Source organism: Vicia villosa, linkage group LG5, assembly GCF_029867415.1.
Source record: "Vicia villosa cultivar HV-30 ecotype Madison, WI linkage group LG5, Vvil1.0, whole genome shotgun sequence".
Classification (NCBI taxonomy): domain Eukaryota; kingdom Viridiplantae; phylum Streptophyta; class Magnoliopsida; order Fabales; family Fabaceae; genus Vicia; species Vicia villosa.
Genome location: NC_081184.1, coordinates 34,377,721 through 34,391,079, shown reverse-complemented (window position 1 = coordinate 34,391,079; position 13,359 = coordinate 34,377,721).

Sequence of the window (13,359 nt, the reverse complement as noted above, 5' to 3'; positions counted from 1 at the left end):
ATGTTTTCATCATTGCAAGTTGATCGTGAAGCTACAAGCGTTGAATTTCTTGTCGTCAATGAATTTCCAAAGATATTTCCAGATGACATTAGTGATATACATCCAGAGCGTGAGATAGAGTTTTTTTATAGATTTGGTGCCAGATACATGTCCGGTGACAATGGCCCCTTATAGATTACCAGCTTTAGATTTGGGTGAACTGAAGAAATAATGGGAATAAATAATAGAGAAGAAGTTTGTTCTACCAAGTGTTTCTCTGTGGGATGCGCCTATGTTGTTAGTTAAGAAGAAGGATGGTAGTATGAGGTTGTTTTTTTACTACAGGCAGTTGAATAAATTAACTATCAAGAATAAGCATCCACTTCCGAGGATTGATGATTTAATGGATTAATTGGTTGGTTCCTATGTTTTCAACAATATAGATTTAATATTTTGAAAACAGCGTTCAGAACAAGGCATGGTCACTATGAGTATACGGTGATGTCGTTTGGCGTATCTAATGCATATTGTGTTTTCATGGAGTATATGAACATAATCTTTCATCCGTACTTAGATGAGTTTGTGGTGGTCTTCATCGACGACATTTTGATATATTCTAAATATGATGAAGAACATGCGGAACATCTTAATATTGTATTGCAAGTATTGAGAATGAAGAAGTTGTATGCCAAAATATCGAAGTATGACTTTTGGTTGAAGGAAATGAGTTTCCTTGGCCATGTATTTTCAAGTGGCAGAATTTTTGTATATCCTTCTAAAGTTGATGTTATGTTACAGTCCGAAACGTCAAAGTCTGCTACTGAGATTCAAAGTTTTCTTGGTTTGGCTGGTTATTACCGCAGGTTTATTGAAGGTTTTTTGAAGTTAGCCTTGCCTTTGACTCAGTTAACTCGAAAGGGTCAAGCATATGTGTGGGATGTAGCTTATGAAGAGAGTTTTGTTGAACTCAAGAAAAAGTTGACGACTGCTCTAGTGTTAATTTTGCCTAACCCGAGTGAACCTTTTGTTGTGTACTATGATGCATCAAAGATGGGTCTCAGTGGTGAGTTTACGTAGAATGGACATGTTGTTGCTTATGCTTCTAGACAGGTGAAAGTCCATGAGAGAAATTATACTACGCATGATTTGGAGTTGGCAACTGTTGTATTTGTGCTGAAGATTTGGAGACATTATCTATTTGGGTCCAAATTTGAGTGTTTAGTGATCACAAGAGTTTGAAGTATTTGTTCGATTAGAAGGAATTTGAAATGAGACAGAGAAGGTGGCTTGAACTTCTGAAAGATTATGATTTTAGTGAGCGAAGAAACTCCAAACAGTTGTCATACCCCAAAATTTACCCGATATACTTTACATCTGTCAATTTATTAAGGGCGTTAAAAATTAGGAGCCATAGGGTTTAGTATACCTATTATTAAACTCGATATCTTATAAAATGCCCTTTTAAATTGATTAAAACAAAATGGAGGTATGAATAGGAAATAGTTAAGATCTAATTTGATATTGGGCCATTTGTTTTATTTTTATTCTCCTCATTTGTTTATTTTATCATTTTTTCATTTTATCAAATAATACTATTGTTACTAACTAAGGATTAATTATCTATTATCAATTATTATTAATATTTTGATATTATGGTCATTAAGTTTTTTTTAGAGCAAAAATACTTACTTCATATCATTAATAATAAGAGAGAGAATACATGTTGGTACATCGGTAAAAACATGAAAACTAGCTAAAGATGTAGCCGCCCTAGCTAAGACATGAGAAACATCATTGGCCTATCTTCTAATGAACTTAACATGAGAGTTCCTAAACAAAGATACTAGAATGCGCTTACATTCTGAAGTAATAGCACCACAATCCGAATTGTTTGGAAGGGTCCTATTCACATTATCCACAACACTTTTAGCATCTAACTCAAAATCCACGTTATCGTAACCAAGCTCAAGCACCCATTTGATAGAAGAAAGGAGCCCTATAGCTTCCCCTACGACAACTTCAGTAATGGGGGAAACCCACTCTGTTCTGGCTGCGATGAAAGACCCCTTATCATCTCTAATACATGCACCAATACCCACTTTGTTGTTAGAAAAGGTGGCATCAATGTTACATTTGAGACGTCCAAGTACCGACTTGCTCCCAGACAAATCAGCAGAAGAGATAGATTGGGATTTTAAGGAGTTCCTTGTAGTCTGAGCATTTCTCCAGCCGGATAAAAGATTCATAGCTCGATTACATATGTTTTCTTTGGATTCTTCCGTTTGATTCCATATCAGATTATTCATGCACTTCCAAAGACTCCATAAAATTGTAGAGAAGGTGGCTTGTTCCTCTTGGTTGGCAACCTGCAAAAAAGAGAACACAATTGAAGCTACAGGAATTTGAGCATTCTGCATAGGATTTAATTTCGACCATAACCCCACACTTTTCCAACACTCCAAGCTTTTAGGACAATGGAAGAAAAGGTGGTGATAGCTCTCCTCCTCCAAACCGCAAATGCCACACGCATTCGGACAATCAATACCTTTATCATTAAGTCGAGCTCTGGTGGGAATTGAGTTCCTACAAAGCCACCACAATTTTTTTTTAACTCTTGGCGGAATCTTCATACTCCAAAGTAGATCCCAGTTCCCATCTACTGTAAGGTGAGAGGAATCTATAATCTCGTTTATACAATAACAGTACGCACTCCTTACGGAGTAAATACCATTTCCTTCAAACTTCCAAGTCATTCTATCCAAGTGGACCGCTTCAATTAAAGGAGTATGAAAGATTTTGTCCGCAGCCGCCCTCCCTACTAAAGGAAAAATCAGATCGGGAGACCAGGACTTAGAATTTGTGCTCATTAAGTCCGCAACTTTCAGCCTGGAAATAACTGGGTTGTTTGGCCACGGATTTATCAAAGAAGTGCCATCATGTAACCAATTCTGACCCCAAACAGGAATATTATCTCCCAACCCAATGCTCCATTTATACCCTCCTCGAATCACAAATTTATAGCTCCATAAACTCCTCCAAACATATCTTGGGTTGTGCCCAATACCTGAATCCATAAAATCACAGTTTGCAAAATATATCGCTTTAAACAGTTTAGTAACAAGATTATCAGGATTTGTCATGATGTTCCAAGCCTGTTTACCTAACATTGCATAGTTGAATGCACTGAGGTTTCTAAAACCCATACCACCGTTTCTCTTAGATATAGAAAATTTATCCTAGGACGGCCTATTAAGACCTTTGCCTTGTGAATACAAGATCACAATCACAAAGATGTTTTTGATTCATGGCAAACTCAATAAGCATACAAGCCACAAGGCACAAGCAGAAGAACTTAAAGAAAAGCAAGCATTGGTCATTTGGATCAGAGCAGGTCGACCTACTATGCATATAGGTCGACCCAACACAAGCCAAATAAGAAAAATGCAGAAAAGCAGCAGTTAGGTCGACCTACTCCCAACATAGGTCGACCTAAAATGAAGAAAATTACATATCATTCTGCTAGGTCGACCTACACAACAACTAGGTCGACCTAATCTGAGGAAATGTCTCCAAAACGCATCTGAAGTGGATTCTGGTCGACCTACTTCCAAATCAGGTCGACCTAACTGGGAGCAAAATCATTTCCAGTTAATGCACCTCTGCTAGGTCGACCTAAGCTCTACAAGAGGTCGACCTAACTGATCAAAAATGCCAAAATTTCTGTTATTCTTGGCTCCAACTGATAGGCACTCATATATATTATCAAGTGTTCATTCATTGCATGAAACACCAACGACTGAAAGATACACAAAGTCTTCTCATCTTCGTTCTTCGTCATCTCCAACACAATTACACATAATCATTCTTGCGTTGAGGGTTAGTGACGAGTTCGATAACGTCCATGGAACGGAATTGAAGATTCCTAGTGGGTGAAGATTTGTGGGGTTTTTGGTGAATAAAATCTGCGGGTTTTGTCCTCCACGACAGGTGGTTCTTGGGGGTTTTTATCAAGAGGTTTTCATTGAGGATTCGGCTGAGTGTAACGATTGAGGAACAAGGGTTCAAGGAATCAAGACACTGCAGAAATGAATCAAAGTGAAACTCTTGGATAACCTTGATCTTGCTCAAGATTAAGGGGGAAGAAGATTCAAAGGATCGACATAAGTGGTTTATCGTTTATCGCTTTGTTATCTTCTTTGTATAAACTGCTTTCAACATTAATGAAAGTTTTCCCAATTTCGATTTGGAATTGGGGGCAGAAGTAGTCGTAGCGAGGACGATCGACGAACTGCCTAAACAAATATCGTGTTCTTGTCGCTTTTACCTTTTCATTTACATTCTGTTCATAATTGGTATAATTGCAAAATTGATTAACGATTCAAGTGTTAAAATTGTGAATTAAAGTTCTGCATAAACATCACAATTCACCACATCTTGAATTAGCATCAATTTGAATATTATCACCAAGTGTTTGTCTTTTTGCTTATTCCACTTTTACTGCATTGCAAATCAAAGTTTGTCAATATAGAAGTTAATTGACTTTCAGTTGTGACACGTATTGATTCGATAGCATATCACTTCATCGGTAAACTCAATTATATTGTGGTTTTGTAACATATACGACCCTTTGCAATAGCGGTCCGGAAAAGATGCAAGTCGATTCAGAACCGCTTTCGCTCTAGTTCGTAATAATTCTGGAAAAACTGCGTAGGATCTATTCACCCCCCTCTAGATCCTCAGGCCAGCGTCTAACAAGTGGCATCAAGAGCTTGGTTAATTCCGTGCTACGTGAAACACTTATTGGAAAGATGGCTTCCGGACCTAAAGGGGCTCATAATAGAGCTCCAGTTTTCAACGATGAAAACTACGGCTATTGGAAGGATTGTATGTGTGTCCATATCAATGCAATTGATAGGAACATCTGGACAGCTATTGTCAATGGTCCATTTCAGATCACCATGACAAATGAAGCTGGTGCAGTTGTTCCAAAACCAGAAAATAATTGGGATGCTGAAGATGAAAAGAAATATGCATACGATTGGAAAGCGAGAAACATTCTAATCTCAGCTCTAGGAGTTGATGAATACTATCGCGTTTCCCATTGTAGATCCGCTAAAGCTATGTGGGACACATTGCAAGTTGCCCACGAGGGAACGGATGATGTCAAACTAGCTAGGATCAATACGTTAACTCAAGAGTTCGAACTCTTCCACATGGAAGATGGTGAATCCATCAAAAACATGCAGAAGAGATTCGTTCACCTGAAAAATCGGTTAAATTCTCTTGATAGACCTGTTTCCAATGCAGTTGCTACTAACAAAATCATAAGATGTTTGAACAGGGAATGGCAACCCAAAGTTACAGCAATAAAGGAAGCAAATGATCTAAACACTTTGGATATTACCACTCTTTTTGGTAAACTAGGGGAACATGAACAACACCTTAAATGCCTTGACATGCATGAGAAAAGGGCAAAGAAAGAAAAGAACATGGAGAAGGAGGTAGAGAAGAAGTCAATAGCTCTAAAAGCTTCAAGCTCCAAGACCTCAAGACAAGAGCTAAAGGATAGTGATACAAGTAATGACGAAGACTCCGATGATGAGGATATGGGACTGTTTGTGCGAAGATACAACAAATATCTAAAGAAAAATGGAGCAAAGCATTCTAACAAAGGCTTGATCAACTATAGAAAGCAATCAACCAAGTTCAAACAAGATGACAACAACAAAGGAAAAATCAAAGGGCTGTGCTTTAATTGTGGGAAAGCCGGTCACTACAAACCGGATTGTCCATACCTTGGGAAGGAAAAAGAGAAGAACCAAAGCAAAGGTCATAGCAAATCCAAAAGAGCCTACATAGCATGGGAAAGTGATTCATCTAGTGAAAGCTCATCAAGTGATGAAGAAGAATTAGCAAACTTATGCTTTATGGCTCATCAATACAAGAGAAAGAAAGCTGTAAGTCATCTTAAGCCTGAACTTGTAGATAAGGTATCTCATGATCAATTGAAATTAGCTTTTGAAAAACTACATAGAGATGCAATTGAAGCTTTCAAACTTTTGGCCTCAAATAAGAAAATTTTTTCATACCTTGAATCAAAAGTTGAGAAGACCGAAAAGGACATGGAAGCTTTAAAACAATCTATGCTAGACATTCAAAAGGATAAAGTTGATATCGATCCTACGTCATGGTTTGGTTGTGAGACATGTCACATTTGGCAAAAAGAAGTGAGAAATCTAAAAACCAAATTAGACAAGGCTCTACAACCAAAAGTGACCTTCGCGGTTGATCCAATCAAATTCAAGAGATCTTATACTCCGCCATATAGCAAATACACCTTCGTACCTAAAGCATCAACCGGTAAAACGGTATATTCTCCTCATATTACATGTCACTACTGTTGCAAAAAGGGGCATACCATTGAAAAATGCAAGTTTAGGAGAATCTTAGTTCCTAAAGGCGTATTTCAATGGTTGCCTAAGTGTAACAATGTCTTTACTCACCATCTAGGACCCAATGAAGATTGGGGACCTTCCACTCTAAATTAATTTTTGCAGGAAAAGTGTCTTGACATCGCCGAAAGGTGGTGGTCCCTTGATAGCTGATGCTCAAGACACATAAAGTAAGACATATCACTCTTGGTATGTCATCTATGAAGACAGAAAATCGAAGAACTATACTTGGCAAAGAAATGTAGGTGACCTGGCCACCACAAATGTATAAGATACATCACACATACAAGCTAACTCGAAAAACACAAAGGACGCATTACTTGATGAGCAATTGGCAAATTGCATTGCAAGGAAAGTTAAACCTATTCTTATCAGAAAAATGGTTGGGACCCTGTCCCACATCCGGGAGAACATCAAGTAATCGACACTAGATGAGTTTTTCGCAAAATCAAGAAACCAAGACATGAAACACTCTAACAAGACAAATTCATCATCAAGTCTAGGATTGTGGCACACTGACAAGAGGACTCCACACAATGATGACAAAACACATACACATTTAGAAAGCGGTAACATGTTTATTGTTCACTTCCAAAAATTTTATTGATGCTATAATATGCTTTCAATTAATATGCTTATAGTGACTTCATGTATGTTTATCTATACATCTCAATTACATATATGTGTTCATCATCTTCATTCATAACATATCATGTTTTGGGGATACAAGCAAGTAACCAAGCAAAAATACATCATATAGTAACATTTCTAAGGCATTTCAAACATTTATGGCAACTTAGGTCGACCTACCCTATATCTGAGTCGACCTACAGAAGAAAACTTTCAGCAGAAATCAAAAATGCTCAGTTACGTCGACCTACCCACATCTTAGGTCGACCTAAATTGATCATTTTTTACACAACTTCTGTCAGGTCGACCCAGTCTTCATTTAGGTCGACCTACTGCTGTTACATTTCCAAATTTGGGTCTGTTGGTCGACCCGACCCAGCCCCACTCATTCATAATCATTCATCTTTTCATTCCATCTCATTTTCATATCATTGTGTACGGCCAGCCCTAATTCCTCAAGCTCAAAGGTTGTCAAAAATCATCCTTCTCACACAAAATCATCAACAAGAATGCCTCCAAAATCAAGAAAGGGAAAGGAAATCACATCCGGATCATCCTCTCAACCGGTAAGTGCTGTAGCTCTTGTTCATCCTGATTGCAAAGAAAATTTTGAAAAATGGCAAATGAAGAGGAAGATACTCAAGCAATACATCTTTAATCTACATGTTGCGAAGCACATGCATATTCCTGATGTTGTCAATCTTGTTCAACATCAAAATGTTCACCCACTTTTGGAATGTGCTACACCGTACTGTGAGAACACCGTTAGGGCTTTCTATGCAGGGTTCACAAGAGAGGAAGGTTGCAATTTTAGATTTAAGATGGGGTCTAGATCCCATATTGTTGACAAACGTGCCTGGATAAGTATCTTCGGTCTTACACTTTTGGGAGATGAAGTTCGTATAGAAGACGGTGATTTTCCGGCCAATTATGATCATGTCGCCTACATGAAATCTATTCTCAAAGACCCTGCAGTCCTTGACAAGCAAAATGAATCAATCACAGCCGGGCACCTAAAAAGAGATCCTAGGCTTCTCAACTGGATTATCTCAAGAGTAATTCGACCACGAGCAGGCGGATTCTCAAGAATTGAACGAAATGAGGTTGTGTTAATGTACCTGATCCAAAACAGGACACGTGTGCACTGGCCACACTTTCTAACTGCCAAGTTTGAAGAGGTAAAGCAGAAGACTACTGCTCTATGCTATGGCTCGATCATTCAAACAATTGTGAACCATTTTGGCATGAAACTCGATGGATTGTCATACATTCACATGAAACAGAATCAAGATTTTTCCCAAACATCCTTAACCCTCATGGGATACCACTGGGATCCAAATAGGAAAACCTACTATCCCATTCAAAAGGGAACTGGAAAAATCATCTACAACTATGATAATCCTACGAAATTTGGTCACATTGCAGAGAATGAAGAAGAAGGACATGACCAAGAAATAGCCAATGATGAGGATCATACCATGGAAGATGTAGCTCATGACATGGATTCAAATTGGCGATATGTACCTCCTCAAGAGGAAGAAATTCCTTGGGGATACACTGCTCCACCTCCTCCAGATCAGTCCAACATCATCTCCATGCTTGAAGCTATGCAACTCCAACAACAACAACATTTCGAAACGCAGCAGCTCCAGTTCCAAACCATGCAGCAGCTTCAACAAGATAGGTATGATGAACAACAACGTCAATATCAATCACTATACAGCTTGGTTCAAGACCACAAGAGCGATTTTGAGACTTTTGCGTCCAATTCAACCCTAAGGCAGAATCAGTTTGAAGAAACTGCTCTGAATCGTCATGCCAACATAAGTCAAAGCTTCAACACTCTCAATCTATCTGTGCTGGATCTGTTGGAACAGGTTGAAGAAGATCGCCCTCATACATTTCAGAGAGGACGAGGAAGAAGGGGCAGGCGTTAGGATGCATTCTCCATCATATCAGCATTTCATTGCATTTCATTTCATCATAATTATGTCAAAAATCCTATATGTTGTCGTACTTGCTTTTGTTTCTTGTTAATCTCTTGGATTATTATGTATGTTGCAGTGTTCTTTTAAAAACATGTTTGGTTCTTATGGTTTAATTATTCACATGTTATCTATTACTATGAATGCCGATATTTTCTTTATATTTCTCTTGCTACTCTCCTCTTCTGTTTCTTTGTTTCTCTTTTGATGTTGTCAAAGGGGGAGATAGAAGCTGAGTGTACGGGGGAGCTTTGTTATAGATGCTGAGTGTACGGGGGAGCGCCTTGTTGAGATCACTTACCGCCAAAGCTTCTACTATCGGTTTGCCATCATCAAAAAGGGGGAGTATGTGAATACAAGATCACAATCACAAAGATGTTTTTGATTCATGGCAAACTCAATAAGCATACAAGCCACAAGGCACAAGCAGAAGAACTTAAAGAAAAGCAAGCATTTGTCATTTGGATCAGAGCAGGTCGACCTACTATGCATATAGGTCGACCCAACACAAGCCAAATAAGAAAAATGCAGAAAAGCAGCAGTTAGGTCGACCTACTCCCAACACAGGTCGACCTAAAATGAAGAAAATTACATATCATTCTGCTAGGTCGACCTACACAACAACTAGGTCGACCTAATCTGAGGAAATGTCTCCAAAACGCATCTGAAGTGGATTCTGGTCGACCTACTTCCAAATCAGGTCGACCTAACTGGGAGCAAAATCATTTCCAGTTAATGCACCTCTGCTAGGTCGACCTAAGCTCTACAAGAGGTCGACCTAACTGATCAAAAATGCCAAAATTTCTGTTATTCTTGGCTCCAACTGATAGGCACTCATATATATTATCAAGTGTTCATTCATTGCATGAAACACCAATGACTGAAAGATACACAAAGTCTTCTCATCTTCGTTCTTCGTCATCTCCAACACAATTACACATAATCATTCTTGCGTTGAGGGTTAGTGACGAGTTCGATAACGTCCATGGAACGGAATTGAAGATTCCTAGTGGGTGAAGATTTGTGGGGTTTTTGGTGAATAAAATCTGCGGGTTTTGTCCTCCACGACAGGTGGTTCTTGGGGGTTTTTATCAAGAGGTTTTCATTGAGGATTCAGCTGAGTGTAACGATTGAGGAACAAGGGTTCAAGGAATCAAGACACTGCAGAAAGGAATCAAAGTGAAACTCTTGGATAACCTTGATCTTGCTCAAGATTAAGGGGGAAGAAGATTCAAAGGATCGACATAAGTGGTTTATCGTTTATCGCGTTGTTATCTTCTTTGTATAAACTGCTTTCAACACTAATGAAAGTTTTCCCAATTTCAATTTGGAATTGGGGGCAGAAGTAGTCGTAGCGAGGACGATCGACGAACTGCCTAAACAAATATCGTGTTCTTGTCGCTTTTACCTTTTCATTTACATTCTGTTCATAATTGGTATAATTGCAAAATTGATTAACGATTCAAGTGTTAAAATTGTGAATTAAAGTTCTGCATAAACATCACAATTCACCACATCTTGAATTAGCATCAATTTGAATATTACCACCAAGTGTTTGTCTTTTTGCTTATTCCACTATTACTGCATTGCAAATCAAAGTTTGTCAATATAGAAGTTAATTGACTTTCAGTTGTGACACGTATTGATTCGATAGCATATCACTTCATCTGTAATCTCAATTATATTGTGGTTTTGTAACATATACGACCCTTTGCAATAGCGGTCCGGAATAGACGCAAGTCGATTAAGAACCGCTTTCGCTCTAGTTCGTAATAATTCCGGAAAAACTGCGTAGGATCTATTCACCCCCCCTCTAGATCCTCAGGCCAGCGTCTAACAAGTGGCATCAAGAGCTTGGTTAATTCCGTGCTACGTGAAACACTTATTGGAAAGATGGCTTCCGGACCTAAAGGGGCTCATAATAGAGCTCCAGTTTTCAAAGGTGAAAACTACGGCTATTAGAAGGATTGTATGTGTGTCCATATCAATGCAATTGATAGGAACATTTGGACAGCTATTGTCAATGGTCAATTTCAGATCACCATGACAAATGAAGCTGGTGCAGTTGTTCCAAAACCAGAAAATAATTGGGATGCTGAAGATGAAAAGAAATATGCATACGATTGGAAAGCGAGAAACATTCTAATCTCAGCTCTAGGAGTTGATGAATACTATCGCGTTTCCCATTGTAGATCCGCTAAAGCTATGTGGGACACATTGCAAGTTGCCCACGAGGGAACGGATGATGTCAAACTAGCTAGGATCAATACGTTAACTCAAGAGTTCGAACTCTTCCACATGGAAGATGGTGAATCCATCGAAAACATGCAGAAGAGATTCGTTCACCTGAAAAATCAATTAAATTCTCTTGATAGACCTGTTTCCAATGCAGTTGCTACTAACAAAATCTTAAGATGTTTGAACAGGGAATGGCAACCCAAAGTTACAGCAATAAAGGAAGCAAATGATCTAAACACTTTGGATATTACCACTCTTTTTGGTAAACTAGAGGAACATGAACAACACCTTAAATGCCTTGACATGCATGAGAAAAGGGCAAAGAAAGAAAAGAACATGGAGAAGGAGGTAGAGAAGAAGTCAATAGCTCTAAAAGCTTCAAGCTCCAAGACCTCAAGACAAGAGCTAAAGGATAGTGATACAAGTAATGACGAAGACTCCGATGATGAGGATATGGGATTGTTTGTGCGAAGATACAACAAATATCTAAAGAAAAATGGATCAAAGCATTCTAACAAAGGCTTGATCAACTATAGAAAGCAATTAACCAAGTTCAAACAAGATGACAACAACAAAGGAAAAATCAAAGGGCTGTGCTTTAATTGTGGGAAAGCCGGTCACTACAAACCGGATTGTCCATACCTTGAGAAGGAAAAAGAGAAGAACCAAAGCAAAGGTCATAGCAAATCCAAAAGAGCCTACATAGCATGGGAAAGTGATTCATCTAGTGAAAGCTCATCAAGTGATGAAGAAGAATTAGCAAACTTATGCTTTATGGCTCATCAATACAAGAGAAAGAAAGCTGTAAGTCATCTTAAGCCTGAACTTGTAGATAAGGTATCTCATGATCAATTGAAATTAGCTTTTGAAAAACTACATAGAGATGCAATTGAAGCTTTCAAACTTTTGGCCTCAAATAAGAAATTTTTTTCATACCTTGAATCAAAAGTTGAGAAGACCGAAAAGGACATGGAAGCTTTAAAACAATCTATGCTAGACATTCAAAAGGATAAAGTTGATATCGATCCTACGTCATGGTTTGGTTGTGAGACATGTCACATTTGGCAAAAAGAAGTGAGAAATCTAAAAACCAAATTAGACAAGGCTCTACAACCAAAAGTGACCTTCGCGGTTGATCCAATCAAATTCAAGAGATCTTATACTCCGCCATATAGCAAATACACCTTCGTACCTAAAGCATCAACCGGTAAAACGGTATATTCTCCTCATATTACATGTCACTACTGTTGCAAAAAGGGGCATACCATTGAAAAATGCAAGTTTAGGAGAATCTTAGTTCCTAAAGGCGTATTTCAATGGTTGCCTAATTGTAACAATGTATGTACTCACCATCTAGGACCCAATGAAGATTGGGGACCTTCCACTCTAAATTAATTTTTGCAGGAAAAGTTTCTTGACATCGCCGAAAGGTGGTGGTCCCTTGATAGCTGATGCTCAAGACACATAAAGTAAGACATATCACTCTTGGTATGTCATCTATGAAGACAGAAAATCGAAGAACTATACTTGACAAAGAAATGTAGGTGACCTGGCCACCACAAATGTATAAGATACATCACACATACAAGCTAACTCGAAAAACACAAAGGACGCATTACTTGATGAGCAATTGGCAAATTGCATTGCAAGGAAAGTTAAACCTATTCTTATCAGAAAAATGGTTGGGACCCTGTCCCACATCCGGGAGAACATCAAGTAATCGACACTAGATGAGTTTTTCGCAAAATCAAGAAACCAAGACATGAAACACTCTAACAAGACAAATTCATCATCAAGTCTAGGATTGTGGCACACTGACAAGAGGACTCCACACAATGATGACAAAACACATACACATTTAGAAAGCGGTAACATGTTTATTGTTCACTTCCAAAAATTTTATTGATGCTATAATATGCTTTCAATTAATATGCTTATAGTGACTTCATGTATGTTTATCTATACATCTCAATTACATATATGTGTTCATCATCTTCATTCATAACATATCATGTTTTGGGGATACAAGCAAGTAACCAAGCAAAAATACATCATATAGTAACATTTCTAAGGCA